This window comes from Myxocyprinus asiaticus, chromosome 37, assembly GCF_019703515.2.
Source record: "Myxocyprinus asiaticus isolate MX2 ecotype Aquarium Trade chromosome 37, UBuf_Myxa_2, whole genome shotgun sequence".
Lineage (NCBI taxonomy): Eukaryota > Metazoa > Chordata > Actinopteri > Cypriniformes > Catostomidae > Myxocyprinus > Myxocyprinus asiaticus.
Window position 1 is genome coordinate 2,179,120 of NC_059380.1, and position 20,246 is coordinate 2,199,365.

The following is a 20,246-nucleotide window of genomic DNA, read 5'->3' on the forward strand; positions in this document are numbered from 1 at the left end:
TCACGCTGAGTTTAATAATGAAACAGCCTGACATTTGAAACAGGGGGACAAAATTATAGCAGTTCGATTCGCATTTCCACGTGCCATCGCTGCATAAGCACACACACTCCAAGAAAGTAGAAAGACAGAAAAACACGTTAACGCATTTGCCAACACTTACAGACCTTGTATCAAGGGGAGGGTAATGAGTGAGCAGTAAAATTGCTAGCCACACATTACCATGTCTCTGTGTAACAGTGGTGTAGTGTACAACACATCATTATAGCAGACAACAGTTCAGCAGCGGGAGTCTTTTGGCCAACGCTAATGGTTAATTTTGCTCCTGGAACACTGTGACAGCCATCTCATCACAATTAGACTTTATGCAAGACCTTGTTGAAGGTCACATATGATCCGTTAAAAAGATCCGTTATTACCCGAAGCACGACGGTCCGGTGAAATTTTTGTGTGTTTTGATGAGCATGCATGTTTGTGTGTGCACATGTGCACTGAGTGGGTGCGAGATGTGTGTGAGTGTGTGTACTTTTGTACTCCCCCCTGGCCAAAGACGATGCAATTAAAAAGACATGCACCAATAAGCTCTTCCTGTGTTCTTCTGGAGAACATCACAGCAGCCTCTACAAATACAGAGAGACAAATGCTATAGTCTTAAATCAAGACCTGAGGAGGGGTCACAAACAACTCATTGAAAAGAATAGTACACCGAATATATATATATATATATATATATATACACACACACACACATATATATATATACACACAGTATATATATATTCTGTTACTCTAAACCCCAAAAAGAGATTTCCTATACAATGTTTTTATACAGTGATCACACAATGTCAAACCCCAAAAGGACAAAAAAAAAAAAAGCACCAGAAGTAATTTGTATGACTTGTGTGCTATATTTCAAATCTTCTGAAGCCATACAATAGCTTTGTGTAAGGAACAGACAGACACTTGACTTGTTATTCTTTCACTCAAATTCGTGCTCTCATACCTCATTCGCATTTCCACATATGCAAACTTTCGGCATCATAATTGGTCACGTGATGCACAAGAACCAATGGCGCTCAGCATCACTCTTACAGCATACTGTAGTGTACACCAATAAGATTTTAGTCATTATCGTTAATGAAATGTCTGATGAAAATATTCGTTGACCAAGGTTTTGTTTTTATTTTTGTCAACGATAATTAAGACGGTTTTAATTAAAACATACTGTTGATGAAAACATGACAAGAAAAAAAAAATACTGCAAGATATTAACAATGCACTTACACAGTTTTATTTAAAAGGGGAAAACAAATCTAGAAATAATTTATTGATATAATCCTGTCATTGTACAGTATGTTGAAGGTTTCCAGTATAATTGAACACCAGTACAATGAACTTTAACGGGTTAATTACTTCACTCAAACACATCCTATATACGTGACAGTATATCTATGTAAAATGTGTAACTTCTGTGGTAAATATGCCATTTCCTTAAAAATGCACTAAACATTACACAATATCCTAAACCAGGGGTTTTGAAACTAGGTCCGGGGACCCCCAGGGGACCGCAAGGGGGTCATAGGGGTTCCATGGAAAGTTTCAGAGAAAGGGTTCATAAATAATAATAATAATAATAATAATAATAATAATAATAATAAACTATATTCATTTGATATGTTAATCAAAATGTTTCTCTTCAGGTTTACATTTAACAGACTTAATACAAATTAGGCTAAATATTTTCAAGAAAATATTTGATTAATTTCTGTTCGCTTTAGTACAATAACAATATAAAAGCCAACTATTTAAACTGTCTTCATAAAGTCACACTTAATTTTCCCAAATTTAAATAAATCGTTACATTTTTAATTAATGAATCGCATAGTTTTCTTTGATTAATCTTGATTAAATTATGGTGCATGATACAACAAACATTAAATAATCATCATAAATATATTTACTATATACTTTGTCTATAAAAAACGTGCAAAGAATTGTTTTGACAATTTATTAAAATTATTTAAAGCTACACTATGTAACTTTTATTTGTTAAAAAAATAACAAAATGTAATTAATGGGAGAGTGCAACAAAAATCTATCTTCCAAACCATGTCTTTACCCAAATACACTTTGATAAACCTGTAATAATGATTTATATTTTAGAGATGTCGGGACGGATTTCACGGGAAATTGCATACATACGTCAATCGCCCGTGCGTGTTCACGTGTTCACGTCATATCCGTACACAGAGAAAATAAGCTCCGGCTACTGTAGCGCATGTATGGTGTGGGAGTACCGTGAAGCTGAAAGTTTGTTGTCACAATGAACGAGAAAAATTGACCATACAGAGTCTACAAGCAAAAAGGGAAACGACGGAGTCCGTAATAAAACTCAAATCAACATCGGCTTGGATTTTCAGAGGTGCCGACAACTGAAAGGATTTAAAAGCGACCCAGAGATGACTTTTTACTTACTCAACAGGTAAGATATTTTATTGATATGGATTATGTATAGTTGTGTAAGTGCACACACACAAACACACACACACACACTCTCGTCTGTGTGTGTGTAGTGAAATACAATAATTATACTGTAATCTGATGGTTGTAAATGATGGTTGGTAACAATGACAGTCTATAAATTAGTTACTACTGTGGTCTATTTGGCCAGAATAACCTGCAGTTATAAAACCTTTACAACGTTTGACCTTATCAGACTAACAATCATTATGTCTAATGTTAACGAACGTTGCCTAACTTTAACGTAATTTATTTCAAAACATCAAAACAACTGCATAAAATATGGCACTTATCTGCTCAGATGACACGCGTTTAGATATCCGTCTTTTCCTTTCTTTCGTTATTTATTTGTCCATTCGCTCTGATAAGATGTCCTGTATTCGTGTACACCGATGCCTCGAACCACATTCATCCGTGCAGAGGAGCCAAGCCGAAGCACAACCAAAACAATGTTCTTCTGCAAGACGCATGCAGTTTTATTTTTTAACCGCTAGAGGGCCAAAAGTTACATAGTGTAGCTTTAAAAATGTCCGTATTTTTTTTTTTTTTTTTTTGTGGATAGAGTAAATTACACACATTTTTACAGTTATTAATCTTTGATACAAGTATATGTATACATGCCATAAAGTCAGTGGACATACTGTAACTACAATTTGGGCAGAATTCTGGCATTTTCCAGTGGGCGCATGCTCGTGTCTCTCGCATGCCTGGTTTAACGCTTGCGGGTGAAGTATTCATTCTCCGTACAGTAAATCTGCTCCCGTGTTTATTATGTTCGTGACATGTGTCGCGAGTAATGAATAAGCATGCACTGATCTTTAATATGTTTGATACATGTTTAAATAATTGTAAGTAGTTTGGTCTGTTACAGTTTCATATATGTTTTTGACATTTTGTACATTATCATTAACTAGGTATGTTATTTTTGTCGACCAATTTGTAGTACTATTTACTAAAATTAATCAAATATTTCTGGGTTAAATATTCTGTTAATTAAGACACTTAGCTGTAAAAGATGGAGAGGGGAGAGTGTGAGGGAGTGTCTATGAACTTACATGGATTTATCAAACGTTCTCACATACTGAGTGAATTTGCATCCATATCGACTGTAAATGAGAAGTAGAACAAATGCTCCTCTTCCAATAATCAGAGAAAGCTTCATCAAAGAGAAGCATGTTCACATGTCAGCGACCTTAGATCAGTGCAAGTGACCTTTCAGACAAGCTTTTCGTGATTAAAATTAAGCTGAATCGATGATTAATCAACCCTGGTAGAAAAACAGCCCTGGATGACAAAGGAGATTTTCATCCCTGGAGCTTCACGGAAACTCTCTAAAAGACAACCCGAATGTATGAACAGAAATATTTAAAAGTCCTCTGTAGTCTAATGATGTACTGGACACACAAAGAAGCTTGTATCTGGCAGCCCAGCAATCCATAAAGACATAGTACAGTGGTTTAAGGACAGGTTGCAGATTAGATTGAAATTATTGATTTGAATCAATTGAGAGAGTGAACACTTCCCTTGACCTCATAGAACAGGGAAACAGAAGTAATTGAATTGTACCAGTGTATATTGGGTGTATCCAGGTACAGTCATTTGGAAACTCGCCTGGTGGCCCTGAAAGACTATTGACTGAACAAAGTGTAGATCCAATGATCAGGCCTTCATTTATACAATGGCTCTCGATGTGATATATCTACTTTGGCATGTATATAGGATTTTAAAATACCCTAATCCATTACCAAATGAATGGAGGAAATGGAGTAGGAAAATAAAAACACACTGGTGGTTGATGCACAGCCAACACTAGTCAATAGCACGGTGTAAAATGACAAAATGAACCCACACAACTGTTTAATAGTTTTACATTCAGACAGCGGAGATCCTAAAGTCCAGATAAAGCTTTGTACACAATTTGTGCTAGAGCAGCAGGCCTGTTTTCCTTCCTCTTCTCAACGTGGGATCTGGAGAGACAAAAGAATAAGGCAGACATCACAGCGAGCTTCGCAGCCTCCTGCAGAGCTCATCCTGCAATTACAGCCCCACTAACTTATTCCCAAAGAACTGCACGAATGAAAGACAGCACTAGCAAGTAAACAAATCTGCCGAAAGAGCTGCAATCGTTTTCCAAATTTTTACTCTGAATCAAGAAGAGAAATGTCTTCAGGATAACCACACTAGTGTTTAGCATAAGAGTGAGTTACTGTGTTTGCAACTAGTGCAACTTCCTTTGTGTAAGTTCACATGTTAACATTACAGGGAATTTTGTTTGATTCTTTGTAACTGTTGGCAGAATGGTTAAGTGTTGGAGGAAGAGAGTGTGTTTCTGTGTTAGACCCAGTTTACACCTGGTATTAACATCACATTAAGTCGTTCAGCAGATACTTTTATTCAAAGCGACTTACAAATAAGGCAATGTGGTGTGCTATGGGCATTCTACTCAAAATGGTACGCTTATGGTGAGATTAAAATGTAACAACAGCTTAATCATAGTGCAGTAACATACTGATGTAGTAAGTGATGTATGCACTGTACATACGCCGCAACAGATTGCACCCCATCGAATACAGTTGCTCACAGGAAATGCATGTTATATATCAGGTGTAAACAGCAATCTTCCTTGGGTGACCATATGTGATCAGATCGCCCAAGACGGATTTTAACATCAGATCCCTTCAAACAAACTTTTTTCCACTGTTGTAAGAAGATAAACATAAATGCTGTATTGTTTTACTTTGCATATTAATGCATGTGTGTGGGTAACACTTTACAGTAAGGTTTTATATTTTGGCATTAGTAAAACAAAAAGGTATCCTGAACTAACTAACAATATATTAATATAGCATTTATTAATTTTGCTTACTGTTAACTCTTATGCACTGTTCATCATGAAATCATGTTACAACTGTTGCCGGTCAAAAGTGACCGGAAACAATAAACGTGTATTTCTTTGTAATTGTTATGAAAAATGTAACAACTTTAACTTCAGTCATGTAAAAGCACTAAAGCTGTGCATTTTGGGTGGGTTTTGGGGTACTTAGACCTTGAAAATTGACTCTATGAATATTTTCTCAAATATTATAATAATTATATTTATTTATCACACATTATACATTTGCACATATACAGTGAAATATTTATAATATTTTTTTACATATCCCAGTCAGAGTGTAGGGTAAGCCATGATACAGCACCCCTGGAGCAGATAGGGTCAAGGGCCTTGTTCAAGAGCCCAACAGTGACATCTTGGCAGTGCTTGGGCTTGAACCCCCAACCTTCTGATCAGTAACCCAGAACCTTAACTGCTAAGCCACCACTGCCCCTTTTGATATTTGCCCCTATTTAAATATTGAACCAATCCTCATACATGGGAACGCTTTAAGTCCTAAGAATCAAACTGTGCTCTCCATTAAAAAAAATAAATAAATAAAAAATAAAAAACAGATGAAATTACAAGTATAAACACTAGATGGCTGCACAGAGCTACTTATTCATCCCTGGTTGAAGAGAAGATGATTTCTAGATTTTGTCAAGTTCTGCATTTAGGTATACATTTAAACATGATCAAAGACTTGTCAAAGTTTAGTATTTTGTTTGAGGTTTTTTTTGTTTTTGCAATAATGCCACATTATTATTACAGTCAACCCTGAACATGGTGTTACAAACAGAGGACATATATAGAGAAAGCATCTCTTATTTATTTCAAATATTAAACTTAAAAATTCAATAACTCAAAGTAATTCAATATGTCAAGAAAATTAACATGAATGTGCAGTGATAATTTAAACTGAAGAATAAACATTTTCAGTGGCAAACTTAGCATCAGTGTATCTAAGTGTGTATGTGTACGGGTGTGTGCGTGCACATTGGGTGCAGACTGCTTCCAAAAATAACCTGAAATGAGTAGAATAACAAGTAATAACTAGGGATGGCATGGATCTGATACCTGGATCAGTATCGGCTCCAATACTGACATTTTTAGACGGATCGGATATAGGTCTGACGAGCCCGATCCAAATCCGATACTATGTGTTAGTCATGTTCGTTACTGTCAACCTTAAAAAAAATGACATAAAAGAACCATAAAAACACCATAAATGTAGTTCATATGACTCATGCAAAAGGCTGTGTTTAATAAGTAAATATATAAAATGCACGCACAGCACCAGCGTGTTAGTGAATGCCGCGGCTCTGTTGACACACACATTCGCGTGTGCAATATTTGAGCGCTACTCACGAACAACATCTCAGATGTAGATGCTCAATAGTTCGGTTCATTTATAATATGCGTTTAGAACGGCACCAGAGGAGCATTTTACCAGAATTTGAATAAGCGAATTAAACTACTGTGAACTTGCCTACAAATAGACACATACAGGACTTCCTGAAGATTTCACAAAGTCAAAATAAAAGCCAGAGGGCACGGTTGAGAAATTACTGTTGTATTTAACATTCTAAAAGTAAATAATAATAATAATAATAATAATAATAATAATAATAATAATATCGCCCTCTTTTCTTCTGAACACTTATACTGGAATTACTGTTAATTTTGCTGCTACATTATCCAGTATACTAGTTAATAATAAAGTGTTTCTTAATAAGTTATACATTTATATTGAAATAATGTGTAGTCAGAGGTTTGTGTTTCTTTACATATTAAAGAGTACTCCCAATTAGTTCCATGCAATAATGTAAAGATATTCTAAACTCATTATGCAAAAAACAACATCGGATCGGGATCGGGATCGGTATTGGCTGAAACTGAGATTTTAGATATTGGTAGGAAAAAAAGTTGTATAATTTTTGTTATTTTCATTAAATTAATTGTGTGTGTTTTGCACTCTTGATGTTTGGTAGTCTCACCCCTTCATGTCTGTGTATGTTTTATGCATTGTAGCTGTTTTTTTTTTAGATTTTATATAATAAATAAATAAAAAATAAAAAAATCTCAGATTTTGTTGTCTAACCTATGACAGTCACTTTTGATCAGGAACAGTACAAGTGTAATTTTTTTTTTCTACCACTTAGACCAGGGGTCGGCAACCTATGGTACGCGTGCCAGCATTGGCATGCGGCGGGGTAATCACTGGCTTGACAGCAACGGCGAGAGAGAAAGACAATTTTATTTATGTAAATTCCGCACCTGCATTCCAATCTACATCTTGATGTAATCCTTCCTCATGATCACACAGTGTGTTTTCATGAGCTGAATGGGAGGCTAAACAAAAAGTTTGGCGTCAGAACAGCCGTTGACGGGAAAAAAAAAAAAAAAAAAAAAAAAAGTAAATGGCATTCCATGTCAAAAAGGTTGCCGATCCCTGTCTTAGAGTGACTGATTCACTCCAGTTTATTTGTGTGTGTTAAGATATCAAATGGTCACCAAGTCTCATACCATAAGATAAAGGAAACCAGATTTATTGAAGAACCCAAACTGATTTTGGTCAAAAATGACCGAACGTTACCTGAGGGTTAATTTATGAAAATGCAGTTGATCATTCATGTTAGTTCTTAATGCATTAATTAATGTTAAAGGGGTCATGGCATGCCTTTTTATTATTTTAATATATTCCTTGAGGTTCACTTATAATATCAGTAAAGTTTTTTGCACAAAACAACAACAACAACAACTCAAACAGTCATATATACGCATGTAAACAGCGATCATTTTCCACCCTCATTCTGACCCTCTGTGAGAAAAAGCTCAGTTTTGGTGCTGCTTCTTTAAGAATTGACAGTAAACACCCGCTGTTATGATTGGCTCTCTGCTCTTGACTGACCTGCTCACTCCTTGCCATCTCACTGTTTTCCAATACTGGGCGGGGCTACGGAGGTGATAAGGAAAGGTAGGCACTGATGTGTTGTTGTGGAGTCTGTCAGATGCAAATGTCTACCAAAGTGTGACATCACAATGTGCAGGAAGTAGAGAACGAGTCGTTTTGGCTGCTTGGTTACAACAAATGCTCTTTTGAAATACACTGAGTTCTGAAACTTAGTATGGAAACAGTTTTTTTGTTTTTAATATATAGTACAATGAGCCATGTCAAGAGATCAAGGAAAATTTGATTCCTCATGTCATGACCACTTTAACATATACAACTTTAAATGTTATGTGTTAGCTATCTTGAAATTTACATTAACCAAGATTAATAAATGCTGTTAAAGTTTTGCTAATTGTTAGTTTGTGTCAACTGATGTAGTTATCTATAATTAATGAATATAACCTTTTTGCATAGTATTATCACAGTGCGTGTTATGATTTCATTAAGGTATGCAAACGTTTATCAGTGACTAACTACACGACTGTTATTTCGATCGAGTAGTTTGGGTGTCAATTTTTGTAACATTACAGTTTAATAGAATATATGTGTTTCTGTGAAAGTGTTTAAATCAATTTATGTGCTGTGTCTCGATGCATGTGTTACAGTGTAATGGCATGTTGCAGTGTTAGAGAAACTGTGTAAATATGATAACGTTGTGTTTTATAAGTGTAAAAGATTTGCTGAGTTCTTATGAGGTGCTGAGCTGAGAACTGATTTTAAGATTTACATAAAACCGAGGTGTCAAGTGCCTGTTGCAGACTCCACACTTGTTTACTCAGCAAACCTCCACTATCCGACCCCTAACCCCCAACACACAGTTTCTCAATCTTAGTGATGGAATTTGCACAGGAGCAGAGAAGGCGATACACACACACACACACACACACACACATACTTCAGTGAGTATACTAGTGAGGAAAGACTCCTATCTCCAAACATCTAAAAAAGTCTGAAAGTTTGAGAAGAGGAGAACAGTGGAAATAGAAGAGTTAATTAATCTGAATGTTTGTGGAGGTCAGCTGGCCTCAGCACCTTCATCAGGAGATGCATTTTGGAGTGGACAATCGCAACTCACGGGGGACTGACATCAGAGTGCGCCTCGTGATTATTAATGTAATTAAGTTTGCATGGTCATTACAGAGGGTTTAGATGAATGCCTGCCATGTCTAATTAAAATCCTATCTGAGGTGGAATACTGATTGAACCCCCAGCTATGTTTTAATATAACAAAACTATTATAACAAGAGATGGAAAGGTAGATAGAGAGGAAGAAAAAGGCAGTAAAGCTGCAGATGTGTTGTGTTTGTCTGGACTGAACAGGTTTAGAGGGTGTTGTTTCATGCACAACTATAACAGAGAGACAAACACAGAGGAGTTCTAGAACAGAATGTATGAAGGCCTTAAAGCTGCAAGAAACTAGAAGTTAGACTGAGAAGAATTGAAGAGGAAAATGTGTCACAATGTGTCCTGCTCAAGTGTCTGAACAATCAGAGATTTGCAAAGGAGAATCCCTGAGCCCACCAAAGTATGAACGGCACAGCTACTGCTGGACAATCTGGTTCAGAGTTTGGGCACACATAAGCTACACCGCAGATGAATGTGGCCCAAATCTGATTTTTAAAATGACATTTTAAAAGAAGCCCATATCTGATAATGCTTAAAGCAGCTGACACTCCTAAACTGACCCACATGAGTAAAACTCCCTGAGCATGTGTGTAATAAACCCTGGCATGTTTATAGTATGTACAACTTTAGAAAAAAAGTACAGTTTAAGGTACAATGGCCGTCACTGGGGTGGCACCCTCAAGGGGACTTTTTCTGTACCTCTAGTTAAAATTTAGAAGTAATTTTGGGTATGCAATTGTACCCTAAGCAATGTTCCCTCACCAACGGCCACCTGGGCAGAATATTATATACAGTACATACTGTGTGTGTGTGTGTGTGTGTGTGTGTATGTATATATATATATATATATATATATATATATATATATATATATCCCAAAACATGACAGTAAAAATGGACAATATGCTATTATGCTATTATACACACCTTTATTTAAAAAATAAATAAATATTAATGTAAATATAAACATTAAATAAAAAAAATAATAATACGTTGCCTCGGTATTTCTCAATTAATTAAACACTGCTTCATGTTTTTATTTTATTATTATTATTATTATTTTTTATTCATTTTATTTTTATTTTTTTTTGACTATTCAGGTAAACAGTCAAAATAATAAAAAAATAAGCAGTCTAAGTATAAAGTAAAGTAAGAGTAGGCTAATAATAACAAATAATAAAAGAGAAGTTAGTGGCTTTCTTTTCAGTATTCTTGTTTGATTAATATTAACAACATAATAGACAGCGGCAGATACAGTATATTAAGCTGCATTAGTCATTTACACTGCAATGTCTTATGCACAGATCTGATATTTTTACAGATACCTGATTTGTTGCACCTGTTTTCATTCACGTAAGACATAAGCAGCTGTTTCTGTTAATCACTAGCGGGACGCTCGCGCCACGCAGTAAATGGGGTATGTGTTGTTTCACGACTCAGTGTGCATTTCCACCTTGTTTACACAGAAGATTTCACTCAGTTCCATACTGGAAAAAAATAACATTCATTTGGACTCCAGTTGAAACACTGAGTATGCATTTATCTTTGATTCAGGAAAATCTCTAGGTGTTCCCACACACTTGAGTCCGCCATCTGTGCAAATGTTTTGTTTTTTTTCGTCTGCACGAAAGCAGTATCAGAAGTGCGCAGCCAGGCACGTGTGCAGCTTAGAGAGGATAGTGACCCTAAGGGTCTATTGTGCACCCGTAAAATTACATTTGCATGTTCTGTATAAATGGACCTTTTTGCCTCTTTAAGGATACAAATAGTACTCAAAACAAGGGTACCGCCCCAGTGACCTTAAACGGTACCTCTTTCTGAGAGTGTATATTCATTTATAACTAACTTCATTTGTAATTAGCCATTATTTTTATTTTAAACATGGATAGGACACGATGTCTATCTATAATACTGTATATCAGCAAGTGATGAGAAAAGACCGTATTTTTTTAGTGGAATGGTGGAATTTAATTATAAACAGCCAAAATATTCTTAGCTTACATATACAGTATGAAATGCCTTTTTTTTTTTCTCTGCTCCCCTTAAATTTTATGGTGTTTTCCTTGTAAATACTACATCATTAAAGTTTGATGACAATTAAAATCTATCATATGACTGCAAATGAATAAAAAAAAAAAATACTTCTTTAGCCATACATTCTTTCATCATTTGCTGATATATTGTTAAACCATATATAATATAAATACAATGGCTAATTATAACTTTCATGTAATTAATTTGACAGTATAATGATGAAAATGCCAGGGTCTGTTATTTGCAGGTCACTTAAGGAGTGTCGGCTGTTCAGAACAGTGTCTGATATGGGCTACATTTAAAATGTCATGTGACCAACCTTACAAAAAGTTGAATGAGAAAATCAGATTCGGGACACTTTCAGCTGTGGTGTGAACATAGCCATAGGCACCAGGACAATTATTCTTAAATTGCCTAACCCCCCCCCCACACACATTTGTCAGACTAGACATGATCGAATTGAGATCCCGTCACCTTACTAATAGGACTAGGACTTGTACTAGGAAAGAAATGCAACAATTCATCAGTGAATGTTTATTTCCTCTGTGTCTGTGGTGCTAACATACAGCAACATCTTTCACTGAGCGAAACACTTAGTAAGAATAAAAATTTGGGGTTAAGCTTTCCCTCTCCTTTCCATCTCTCCTGACTGTGGCGCACTCGTAAACACCATACAGCTCGGGTTGGAGCATAAGCGCAATAATGAGCCATGACAAGCCTCCCCATGAGGTTTAGCCTGAGATTTGGGTTTCTGTCTGTCACCACTGTGTGTGAATCCTTTGCTGTTAGGTCTGCCTCTGTCAAGCACATAGAGAGAGAGAGAGAGAGAGACAGAGAGAGAGCGAGCTTACAGTAATGTGATAGAATAGGCTTATTCTTCACTCTCCGATAGCTGTCTCTTGTCTGTCAGTGGGAACCGGCTCATGCAGTGTGCTCACAGTGAAAAACAGACTCTGATGCACAAAATATATAGCTTGAAATCACCACTTCTAATCTGATTGGCAGTTTCTTCACAGTTTCCAGTTGTCGAAGTGCAGATTTCTTCCAAGAAACAATGTCCTATTTACAAGGTACCAGGCCATTACATTGAGTGCTTCTGAGAAAGAACTAATCATCGGATTTGCCAGCTTCATTGTATCTTTGAAAGATATTCAAAAGTAGGCCTGAATTATTTGATCAAATCATACTTATTTGATGTAACTGCGATTATTGTGCTTTAAATTTCAATCAAGTTTTACAGTCCAAAAAAGGAAATTAAACAAATATAGAAATGCCATGAATGGCGTATTTTTGTGTCCCATTTTCCAGTATTATTGCATTATGCAAGCACTCCAAATGAACTCCGACCGTCTCACTGACCCGCACTGTGGACCGCACTCACAGCAGCTTCTAAAGCACTCTGATGTGCAGAAACATAAGAAAGGTTTTTGATAAACGCAAAGTGTTCCGGTTTCACTTGTAATGTTTGCATAATGGAAAATGTTCTTGGTCATTGCGGGTTTATGCACACAATTTTAAAGGGGTCATGAGGAATCAAATTTTCCTTGATATTTTGACATATGAGGTCTTTTACTATAAAAACATACTGTAAATTCAAGAACTCAAAACTTAATCCCCAATGCAATAAAAGCATTTATTTAAACCAAGCTGCCAAAACGTCCCATCCTCTACTTCCGTGATATTGTGATGTCACAAAGGGTACTCATTAATTCATGACTGCCTCCTACAGCAACAACATCAATGCCTATTTTGCCCAGTTGTGCTTGAGATGAACAGTTTAATATTATTGGATGTAATACAGTATGTTGGATGTGCAATATGTGTAAGCCCTGATATGTATTTTTATAATATAGTATAATATTGGTGGCCGAGTTCCAGAAAAAAACAGTGCAAACGTAAAGTTGACTGAAAAGAGAGACATTTTGTCATTTTAAAAATTAATTATTATTTTCATGTCATTTTACTCCTATGCAATATTTTCCAAGTTTTTAAAGGAATATTCCGGGTTCAATACAAGTAAAGCTCAATTAACAGCATTTGTGGCATAATGTTGATTACCACAAAAAATTTGAAATTAATTTTTGTGGTATTGCACATTATGCCACAAATGCTGTCAAATAAGCTTAACCCTGTATATTCATTTAAAGCCTTAACGAAAATCATAAATTCCTATTTTACTATTTGATTCCAAGTTAAATATAAATAAATTACTTCTTAAGGTGTGTGTGTGTAGGTGGGTAGGTGTGAAGCACACATTCCCCTTAAGAAGTATGACAATTTGTATGACAATTAATCATCTAAATCATGAAAAGCTCTAGAATAGACACTACAATCATTGATCTCTATTACCTGAATGATAATTAATTGTGAGCCAAATTTCACAATAGTAATAGCCCTATACAAAAGTTTTGTTTGAGGTAGTAGGTTGCCCCTCAACTGCCTTGCCTTGCATGTTGGTCAGATAAGTGGGTGGTTCTTGACCAGAATAAATTGCAAAGAGGACCAGACTATGTCAGATATCAAAAGTATCAGTGAAGCTCTGTTTCTCCCAAATCATACACTGACTACAAGGGATGTCTTTGATGAATGTCTTTAATCAACTTCAGCCACATGCTGTAAGTCAGGCAAACTAACACCAGAATCATCTGTAGATCCAGCATGCAGTATACAGTAGGTTTACTATGCTAAAACATGCTCAGAATAGACCAGGAGCACTCAAAATGAGAAGCCTGACAGCGACACATCCCTCTCTCCCCATCCTCCCTCTGTCTGTGCCTGCCTCCCTCATTCTCCTTCTCCTCCAAGAAGGGTATTTAGAACGACGCCCCAGAGGTCTTTTGTCTGTCTGTAAAGCGAGGTAGTCAAGGGGGAAGAGAGACTGCTGGCTGTCAGGCCTGTCAATAAGAAGGACACACACACACCAGAAGTCTCAGCCAGAACAGGGACACACAGAATACCCATGAAATCACATTTTAAAGGGGTCATGAAATGCTCTTTTTTATAGTTTTATTATCTTCACTGAGGTCCACTGATAATAAACTGATAACAGTCATAATTTTGTAATATATGATAATTTTCCTCCCTGTCTCTGACCATCTTTCTGAAAAGCACAATTTTTGCCTCAGCTCCTCCTTTAAACTTCAATGTAAATGCCCTCTGTTATGATGATTTTTGAAAAGCAATCGGGAGAGAATAAACAAGCACCAAAACATTAGAAATGTACATTTCACGGCTTACACAAAGCACATTCAACACATTGCATCTGAAAATATTACACTATTCATCTCAAGCACAACTGTTAACACTCACACCCGGTCTACACCGGACGCTAAAATCAATGATGCTGTCTACCATGGAAGCGTCCATTGTGGCGCGTCACACCAACAATAAACAAACAGATGTCCCGTTCCATTTGCGCTGGTGCTACTACTGCCAAAAACACAAAGAAACATTTCAGAAAGTTTGTGTCAACGCGCCCGATGTAGACAGCCTCAAGCCGATGCGTCACGTCAATGGATGCACCCGGTGTAGACAGCCTCAAGCCGTTGCGTCACGTTAACGGATGCGCCAGGTGTAGACAGCCTCAAGCCGTTGCATCGTGTCAACAGACGTGCCTGGTGTAGATGGCCTCAAGCCGTTGCATCGTGTCAACGGACGCGCCAGGGGTAGACGGCCTCAAGCCGTTGCGTCACGTCAACGGATGCACCCGGTGTAGACGGCCTCAAGCCATTGCGTCACGTCAACGGACGCGCCGGTGTAGACGGCCTCAAGCCATTGCGTCACGTCAACGGATGCGCCTGGTGTAGACAGCCTCAAGCCGTTGCATCACGTTAACGGATGCGCCAGGTGTAGACAGCCTCAAGCCGTTGCATCGTGTCAACGGACGCGCCAGGGGTAGACGGCCTCAAGCCGTTGCGTCACGTCAACGGACGTGCCCAGTGTAGACGGCCCCAAGCCGTTGTGTCACGTCAGCGGATGCGCCCGGTGTAGACGGCCTCAAGCCGCTGCGTCACGTCAACGGACATGCCTGGTGTAGACAGCCTCAAGCCGATGCGTTAACGGACGCGCCTAGTGTAGACAGCCTCAAGCCGTTGCGTCACATTAACAGACGCACCCGGTGTAGACAACCTCAAGCCGTCACGTTAACGGACGTGCCTGGTGTAGACAGCCTCAAGCTGTTGCGTCACATCAACGGAAGCGCCCGGTATAGACAGCATGTCAGCATCATAAACAATCATGACATTTGAAACAATGATCGGGTCCAATTTTGTTTTTGACTGCCCCATATCCTTCAGTGACAATTCCTTGGCACAGACTTGTTTTATGACTTCTTCACAAGACGCTCACATCCAGTTTATCATCCTGCACTGAGGTGCACATCGCCGGAAACAAATAAAAACAGTCAAAGACATCCATCTAGTGCGTGTTTACATACACAAACAATTAACAATAGTGCTGATTGGCGAAAGCACAGTTTTTTGAGCAGTTTAAGCAACAAAACAACAGGAGCCACAGTTGCTGATGAAACGCATGTTCTCTTCAGAGTTGAAAGTTGACACCACGTCTTTTAAAAGTGTGCCAGAGAGATGACAACAGTCAAAGATGTCTGTGTAGTACATGTTTCTATACAAAAATAATTCAGAATAGTCCAGATGGGTCCCCTTTCGTGCTCAGGAGTAGTTAGGCCACAGACAGTAGGCCTTTTGCCCTTCTCTCGGTCTCTGTTTACGAGCCGAGTGAGAACCAGTGGACGATGATTTTAAAATAGGCGTTGATGTTGTTGCTGTATAGGCGGCCTTGAATGAATGAATACCCCAAGTGACATAGTCAAGTCGCGGAAGTAGAGAATGGGGCATTTTGGTAGTTTGGTTTCAATAAACGCTTTTATTGCATTGGGGATTAAGCTTTGAGTTCTGGAATTTACAGTATGTTTTTATAGTAGAATGACCTCTTATATGTAAAAATATCAAGGAAAATTTGATTCCTCATGACATCACCCTTTTAAGAGAAAGATGAAGAGACTAAGAGAGAATAAGATGAAGAGCGTATGCACACTGTCAAAGTTCAAAAGCTGATTTAGATCTTTCCGCTTTGCTAATTTGAGTACCCACGAGTACTGAATTCTTGCCTCTGTTTTAAATTGGCAGAGTGAAAGAAAACAGCTTGAGCTAGTGTGTGTGTTCTGAGTCCTCTTTTTAGCATTTTACTTTTTGGGGGCTTGTTGCCACTTTCAAAAGAGAGTCAAAGCTTCAACACATTCATCGCCGCTTTGACCTTTATATATAAATCTATCTACAAGCTTCAGCACAAATGTGTTGAAGCGACCTCCACATTATATACATACATATATATACATAATTCAATATATACATACATATACAACCACTGCAAAATTATCAGTTTCTCTGGATTTATTATTTATAAGTATGTGTTTGAGTAAAATTCAAATTTTTGTTTTATTCTACAAAGTACTGACAATATTTCTCCCAAATAAATATATTGTCATTTAGAGCATTTTTTTGCAGAAAATGACAAAAGACCTCGAATAATGCAAAGACAAGTTCATATTCATTTTTAAACAACACAATACTAATGTTGATACAGGGTTGCGATTTTACTTATGGTTTGTCAGAGAATGTATGTATGTATGTATGTATATATATATATATACCATATTACCAAAACCTGTGCGATTATCATCTCTCCCGCCCCGGTTTTTGGCTTCAAGCACATGAGTAAACTTTTCTTATGGGTTGACGGACAGCAGCAGAGGAGGGAGGGGGTGATATTTAAGGGGGAATGCGGATTCCATGCATAACATCACCTTGTAATATAACATAGCCTATTATTGTAACAATCACTGTTAATGAACGAGAGCAGTCGTTCTACTTTTCTGAGATTTATTCTTGGCCGTACAACAGGTAAGAGGCAACACGAAGTTAACGAGCAATTCTCTCAAAATCTTTCCCTCACTTCTCTCTCACACACCCCGATGCACCATGCATGTGCACACACACCGAATTCCTGAAAGGGCGGCTTTCCCATTATCATCCAACACTAAAGCACAATCGAACTTAGTGCATTATATTATCAGTGCATACATAACACTCGCACATAATCTTTAAACACGCTACGATATCAGTCAGCTGTATACTACCAGGTCCCTTTGCACACAGCGGACAAGAACATATCCACATTTTAGGTTCAAAAGCCCAAACTACACAGCACACAAGAACATAGCCGATTACATTTCTGCAGCAAGAGTATAGCCTATCAATGTAACGTTAAAAGGTACTAACAACTGTTAATTTTAAATTGCTCGGTGGCAGCTTATAATAAACCAAAAGCATTACCATGAGATGCGCGGCTAGGTGCTCCAATAGTTAGTCAAAACGTGGACTGGCGTTCAGGGGATGTTGAGATAATGGCTCTAATTATTTATAAATAATTAGGACAGTATTCAGTGTTGTAAATTATTTCTCAGGACTTCAAGCATACAGTTTTTAGGAAAACATATACAAAAAAGACTGACAAAAAGAAAACAACAACCATCATCTCAGCACCATATTATATATATATATATACACACACACACACACAAAACTCCATTAAACAGAATAATCTTTAATAACTTACAACAATAAAAAACCTAAATATTTAACATTGTAATTCATTTAATTTTTCAGATTTCATGATGCATCATAATCAGTAGGTAAAGAATTGTAACCGAATTAGATCATTGACAAAGCAAATAATTGTATCTTTAATTTCTGTAGATTCAGCAGAATTGGAAGGGATGATGGAGATTGCAGAAGCTCACAAAGCCTGTTTGGAACCGAAGCCAAATGAAGCCACTGCAGCTCATAGTGGGTTTTATTACATTTGGCTTGTGTGCTTTTATTAGAATAACAGTCGAGTGAAACACAATGAGAGTCTTCTTACTGGTCACTCAGGATGAAAAAAGTCCATATGCAAGTAGTAAAAAAAAAAAAAAAAAAATGAAAAAAAAAAAAGAACAAAGCAAAATCATCCTGTTGGTATTAAGCAGATCGTGACAGACTGGTTAACAAAAAAGAAAAACCTGATGTAAATAGACATATTTCAAACCTCCCGGAGAGATCGAAGCATTTTGCGAGAGCAAATCTCAGCCAAAAAGCATCGGTTTTGTCAATGAGAACGTCTCATCCATCCTAATATGATACATCTATCATTTTGTTATCAGACATCAAAGAGATCGTCACTGGAAGGAACAATCTCCCTCTTTTCAGCGATCAGTCCAATAAAGACATGCAGAGCCTTTCAAACCATTACTGATACTTACTCATTCTGTTCAGAAAGCTTTCTTCATTAGAGGTAAGGGATGCCTGCACACAAATTTAACCAGAATGTCTTGAGAAATTGTTGGTATGAACACAAATGCACTCATGTTCATCTGTCTCTCACAATTGCTCAATCTCACTGAATTCCTCTCTTTCAAACGTCCACTCTCTAGCTCTGCTCCCATCAAATACCTTACTCATAAAAGTACTGGTTTGAGGTAGGACAACTGTGTTTTGGTGAAAGACTCAAACTCCAGAGGCTACAGCACACACACACACACACACGAAAGATGGGAAAGAACAAGTACAGCTGAGACAGAATGCACTCATAACCCAAATTTCCACCAGTTCTGGTAACTTGACATCTCTGAGCCATCCAGAATACTAACAATACTATCCTGAACACCATAAATCAAGAACTACAACAGCACTGCCAGTTTTCCATTTCACGGCTCCAGCATACCAGCTAACATTGCAAAAAGAATACTTCTGACTCTTAAATTTGACTGGATGTGCCATGTCCGAAGACATGGTAAAATAGCCGATACATGATACCTGTGACTGCACATCAGATAATTTCTATATAATAAAAATGAAAGTTCTGACTCTGATTTCTGATTGGATGAGTGACGTCCCAAGCCTGACTAGGAGGTTACAACATCAAGAAGGTTTAAAGGAAGTGACGTTTTTTGTTCCTTGAACATTTCCTGCTAGTTGTGCTTTCCAAACAGGATAAATCACCCTCCGAAGGGCACTTTGAAGGAAGAACAATCATATAGTCATGCTGTGAGATCGCTTCAAACAGAATTTCCAATAAAATGTCTTCAAAAGTGAGTTCCGAATAACCCTTATTTTTGAGCCCCACAACTTTTAGACTTTCAAAGCTCTCACAGTGAATGGTAAAGTCTTTGAAGGGCATGGGGATGATTACTAGAACGCACCCTCATTCAAAACAACAGCGCGAGGCGCATTCATGCATTGTGATTACTAAGCTCCATGAGTCATTTACTTTTGGATATAGTCATTCAGCAGATGCTTTTATCCAGAAGAGACAAGAAAAGTATTTTAATCATTAAAAAAAAAAAAGAAATCCCTACCTTGTCCGTGGGTCGTGCAGACAGACTGCTTCATTAATTATAATCAGGAACTATTTAGCAAAGATGGGTCACTTCTATTTAAATAATTGGAAGAAATTGGAACACCCAACGGTCAACGGTTGCGGAAAGCAAATCCCGCCTTGCAGGTAAACGACCCAGTCACCATTTAGATACAGACATCATCTGTCAATCAACTCGAAAACGCACATGTGCATTAGCTATACAAGTTGGGTAAAATCGTTTTTTTTAGAGTAATCTGAGGTAAAGAAGCACAATTTAAGATACCAGTGTTGTCAGTTTTTCCTGCTGATTTGAAACATGTTCTTTGA

General features: G+C 37.4%; 1 long non-coding RNA gene across 2 annotated transcripts in view; it reads left to right on the forward strand.

The window, feature by feature from the left end:
- LOC127428108 (uncharacterized) overlaps positions 1 to 20,246 on the forward strand; it is a 646,769-nt gene that overhangs the window by 543,824 nt on the left and 82,699 nt on the right. The window lies entirely within an intron of this gene.